Genomic DNA, 6,000 nt, shown 5'->3' on the forward strand with positions numbered 1-6,000 from the left:
GGCTATTGTGTAACTTCCAGGATCCTAGGGAAAAAAATGACTGCGTCATTCTGGGTCAAAGAGAGGAAAAGGACCATCAGGCTGAGCTGACGCGAGTCCTGGATTTTGGAAAACAGGCTTTAGAAAGTTCAGAAAAATTATGGATATGCTCCCATTGACCAGAAATACCATTCCCGAGAAAGGGGGGATTCTGCAGAAACAGCAGCAACCACAAATAGCAAACCCACGTCAGGTCGATCACTCGTAAATAATTCCTCCAAAAAGGAACAGGTGATTGCTGCCGTAGAAAAACTTCTCTGAATTGTTCGTATGTCCACAGGATGTGTATAAAGGGCAGAAGGATGTCTACTCAGGGAGGCCGGGCCCTTTGCTCCGAGCCCCGGCTGGGAGAGAGGTGGGAACGGTAGGCCAATGGGTTCTCACTAAGAGGAGAGCCTGGTCATACTTTATATATGTTATTTTCTTTCATTCTTCACAACCTTAAAAGGTGGATACTATGAGTTTTGTGTTTCAGAGTGTAATACTGGGAAATAAGAAGAAATATGTATTTGGTCTTTGATCGCGTTTCCTGGCACAGACCTTCTAAAAAACTTGTAATTTCCTAAGTGATTGGGGTAAGAGGAGCAGCTTTTGTTATTCATAATAAGCCCTATCAAACACACCTGAGTTTATGCTAACGAGGTGACTCTAGGTGAGCCCCTAAATTGCTTCAAAAGGGGGTGGTTGCCTGAGGAGCCAACCATGTGATTACACAGAAGTTTCAGCCCCACCCCCAATCTCTGGGGAGTAGAGAGAGCCTGAAGATTGAGTTAATCAACAGTGGCCAATGGTTTAATGGTTTAATCAACCATCCTTCCATAATGGCACCTCTGTAAACCTCCCTTTTTCAAACAACAGGGTTCAGAGAACTTCTGGGTTGGTGAATGTGTAAAGGTGCTGGGAGGGTGGTGGACCTGTAGAGGGCATGGAAGCTTGGTTTTTCTTTCTCCATAACTTTCCCTTTGCAGCTCTTGCATTTGGATACCTGTGAGCTATATCCTTTAATCGTAAACTGGTGGTAGTCAATAGATGCCTTCCTGAGTTCTGTGGACTGTTCTAGCAAATTGTGGAACCTGAAGAGGGGGGTCATGAGAATCTCTGATTAATAGGCAGTCAGTCAGAAATACAAATGACCCGGACTTGCAATTGGCATATGAAATGGAGGGGGGAGCAGCCTTATGGTATGAGACTTTAGCTTGTAGGATTTGTGCTGAGTTCAGGTAGTTAGTGCCTGGATCTAACTGACTTGTAGGACACTGTTGGCACCCATAGAAAATTGCTCCATCTGGAAAGCCTGCACATCTGATGTCAGAAATGTTCTGTGGGTAAGAACAGGTCTTCCAAGGACAGAATGGTAAGGTTGGGAGATTTACCAGGGATCACACAGGAGGTCGACAGTAGAGCTGGAATTAAATTCTAGAACCGTCTGAATGTGAAGTTGAAGCTCATTACCATAGCTCCGCCTGCATTGTCCTCAGCAGAATGACCTTGATCCTGAATGTAGGCTAGGGGACCAGGATTGCTCTTGGTGCCACATGGATATTTTGGTTCCTCCTCCTTGAATGAGTGTTTACTTCACATTTTCTCAACTTTCAAGGGTGGGTTGGACAGTGGAGGCAGCCAAGAGTCAAGGTCACCAAAGCAAGACTGCCCGGGAGGAATGCCCCCCATCTTCGTGCTGCAAGCTCAGGGGCATGGCCTGGCATCTGCTCCCTGGTCAACAGTGCTGTTCCCTCCAGTCTGTCCCTTGACCTAACTGGGATTATCTTCTCCCAGTGATCAAGCTAATCAGCCTCCCTTCATCAAGAAAGGGCTTTATATAATCCTGAGCCTATGTAGAGCAACATTTTGAAAATTGAAGATTCCAACAATTCTCCACTATCAATCCTATGTTAGGTATTAATTCAGGATTATCTGAAAGTATCTGAAAGTATCTGGAAAGGGTGCATGGAATTTAAATGCCATTAACTAAAGGTTTAAATCTAGTCCAAATCCAAGGAAAAGTCTAGGTACAAACTCTGCAGATGTCCAGCCAGGCAGATGGTGACGTAGGAAATGTACAGGCGGTGGGAGTCCTTACTCATGGAGAGGGATCAATACAGGGGTGGGAAAGCCAGTCACTGAAAAATTAGGATAACAAGCGGGAAGTATGTCCGTTGGAAAAGAGGTAGAAAGAAACCCAGTCACAGGGAAGAGCTAGGATATCAAAGTCTACATGTTAAACTGATTAGAGCTACTAACCCATAGTCCTATTTGTTCCCTCTACTCAAAGCCGGGGGTGGAAACCTCAGTTAGATGAGGCATGGGGTTTAGAGGATTACAGGACTAGGAGCATCACAGACCATGACATCATAAACCCGTGCCAGGTTGATTTACTCTGGGGCAAAATTTATGCTTCCTAGCTTACCTTATGTACACTATTTATTATTTTGTTTGTGGACAGTACTCATAAAGTTGTTATTTAAACATAGCAACCTTAATTCATTAGTATTATTAAATGTATGTTGGACACCGGGTAGAGATAAAGCATGGTGAGGAGTGGTACAGAGTTTCAAAAAAGGAAAATAAGTCCTATCTGCCTTCCTGAGCTACTGTCTAATAAGGAAGAAAGCACAAGTGAAATCGTAAAATGATAATGCAAGAGCATTTATTAAGAGCCAAAATGATTGGTGCAGATGACACTGGTGTTCACGGAAAGGAGAGGACCCTGAAGGCTGTAGAGTGGGGGACAGTTTCATGGAGTGGGAGGTCTTGGGCTGTGAGCTGAAGGCTTCAGCTCAGCAGAGAAGGAAGAAAAGGGCATGGTGGCTCAGGGTACAAACTGTGTAAGGACCCCGAGATGGTGGAAATGTGGATGAGGAAGAGCAGGAGAAAGACAAGACTTCTCGTGGCAGCTCTGATTACGCCGAACCCAGGAGGAAAACATTACAAGGAAATGGCTAGGCACTTCCAGCCTGGGGAGTTAGACTTCCTTGCAAGACAGGAGGTGACTGCCAGGTGCCAAGCTCATGCAGGATGTTTAGAGGAAAGAGGGGAGCAGGAGACTGGTGTGTACACTAAGCATGGGATGATGAAGCCTGGATCAAACTGGGAACCGTGGAAACAGAAAGGAAGGAAGGAATGGATCAGAGAGATACACATTTGGAGTTTTTGTTTTTTTTTTTAAGATTTTATTTATTTATTCGAGAGACAGAGATCACAAGTAGGCAGAGAGAGAGGAGGAAGCAGGCTCCCTGCCGAGCAGAGAGCCCGACGCGGGGCTGGATCTCAGAACCCCGGGATCACGACCCAAGCCAAAGGCAGAGGCTTCAACCCACTGAGCCACCCAGGCGCCCCACACATTTGGAGTTTTAAAAAAGAAAACAAAATTTGGCCATAACCCCTACTGCTTTAGAGTGATAAATGCTGTTTTTACCATGGTACACATTTTCCAAAATGTTTTTTTCTTCACTTACGTACTTTTTTGGTTTGAGTCCTGCTCTGCTAGGTTACTAGCTGTGTGAATTCCGGCAAGTTACTTGGCCTCTCAAGTCTCTTAGTTCCCTCTTTCCTCAATGGTACATGGGGCAAATAAGCCACCTTGTTGGGAATAAATTAGATGATCTATATAAATTGGCTTAGCATAGACCTCGTACATAGCAAATGCTCAATCATTACTTGGCTATTATTATTAATTCTGTATTGTTCATTCCCTTACCGGTACACTTTTTAGGACAGTATTTGTATTTCTTTTGTTGTTGTTGTTGTGGTTAGTACAAACAGTGTTGCCATAAACAACCTTGTATATCTAACTTTTAAAAACCCATGTTATCAATTGATTTCTGAAAAAGAGAAGTTGGCACATTTTAAATGTTGATAGAGGTTGCATATCAGAAAGGACACTTGGATCCAGCAGCTGTTTAAGGAGAATGAATCAAAGTTGGCATAAAGATTTGTAATCACTATAGGCCTACATCATGTTCTCGGGTTTCCCTTTCCTGTGCTTCACAGACAGTGTGTGTTTCACTAACTGAAGGTTGTGGCAACCCTGGTCCCATTTTTTGAACAGCAAGCACTCCCATTTTGTGTCCCATTTTGGTAATTCTCACAATATTTCAAACATTTTCATTATTATTCTTTTTATAGGATCTGTGATCAGTCATTATGACTCACTGAAAGCTTGGATGATGGTTAGCAAGAAAGCAATTTTTTTTTTTTTTACCAGTGAAGTATTTTTAAATTAAGATAGTACATTCTTTTTTTAAACAGAATACTATTGCACATGTAATAGTACAGTATAGTATAGTATAGTTATATACTATACTATAAGTATAGTATAGTATAGTATACACATAACTTTGTGTTATGTATACAGTACAGTATAGTATAAACATAACTTTTATTTGCTCTGGGAAAACCACACATTCATTCTATTCTCTGTATTGTACCCAAAGCTGCAATATCTTTGAGGTATGTGTGAATCTGTGATCGATTCAGAAGACTTTCAAAGAATGAAATTCCTGGGCGCCTGGGTGGCTCAGTGGGTTAAGCCGCTGCCTTCGGCTCAGGTCATGATCTCAGGGTGCTGTGATCGAGTCCCACATCAGGCTCTCTGCTCAGCAGGGAGCCTGCTTCCTCCTCTCTCTCTCTGCCGGCCTCTTTGCCTACTTGTGATCTCTCTCTGTCAAATAAATAAATAAAAATCTTTAAAAAAAAAAAAAAAGAATGAGATTCCTTCTCTTTCGTGCCCCCTCTCTCCCTTTCTCATTCTGTCTCTTCTCTCTCTCTCTCTCTCGCAAACTCTTGGAGTATTATGGTGACCTTTCTATGCTTTCTTCCATTAACAGTGTTTAAGCCAGCAGTGCCAAAATGAAAACAAAACAAAACAAACCACTTTGAAAACTGCCTTGTTGATGCACATTTAAAATTACTATCTTCTTTCTTTCCCAAGGCCAAGAATCGTAACAAGTCAAGTATTGTACATTGTTGTTATAGGCTGAATTGTGTCCTCCCAAAAGTGATATATTGAATCCTAACCCTAGTCACCTCAGAATGTGACTCATTTGGACAAAGGATCTTGGGAGAGGTAATCATGTTCAAATTAAGGCAGCAGAGGGATTCTTAATCCAATGTGACTAGTGTCTTAAGAAAAGTGAAAAGTTGGACACAGAGACAGCACAGAGAGAAGACGACATGAAGACACAGGGAGAAGACGGCATCTGCAAATCATGGAGAGGCTTGGAACGCATCCTTCCTCAGAGCCCTGAGAAGGAACCAATCCTTCATTTTGGACTTCCAGATCCCCCAGGAATGTGAGAAACCGAGTTTCTGTTGTTAAACCACTCAGTGTGTTAGGGCAGCCTTAAGAAACTAATGTAACTGTCATAAAAATGACATAATAAAATTTTTTAAATTTGGTCTGTGTCAACTGGATTAATCAAGATCCTTGCTTCGTGACATATTGCTATCATTGGGCTGTGATTATTTGGCCTAAATTTATTTCATTATTTTCAATAATGTAGTAAACATCTATGAACCCATCTTTCGAAACAAAAATAGGACCAGAAAATGACTCATACCTAATCATACATTCTCCCACAAACGTGATCCCTGACCTCCCCACCCATCAGCCCAAATTCTGAACCCATTTCCTTGCTTTTCTTCCTACAAAGATTTATTGCATTCCTAAACTGCACATACTTTTAAAAATTTTAGCTGCTTTCAACTATTATAAAGGGTATCATGTCATATATAATCTTTTGGGACTTTCTTGTTTATTTAATATCCCATTGCTAAGATTCACCCATCTTGTTGCATGTTGCTGCCCTTCATTTGTTATTCTATTTTAGTGTTTTGAAATCAAATGTCCTGATGCCATGACTGTTCTTTAGACTCATGCTTACATTCTCATTCTTCCTCACCCCATTGTTCCTACTCTTTTAACTTAAAGGCCTGGTGGAGACCTTGTATTTCAGGAAAGAG

The sequence above is a fragment of the Mustela nivalis genome (assembly GCF_964662115.1).
Source record: "Mustela nivalis genome assembly, chromosome: 4".
Lineage (NCBI taxonomy): Eukaryota > Metazoa > Chordata > Mammalia > Carnivora > Mustelidae > Mustela > Mustela nivalis.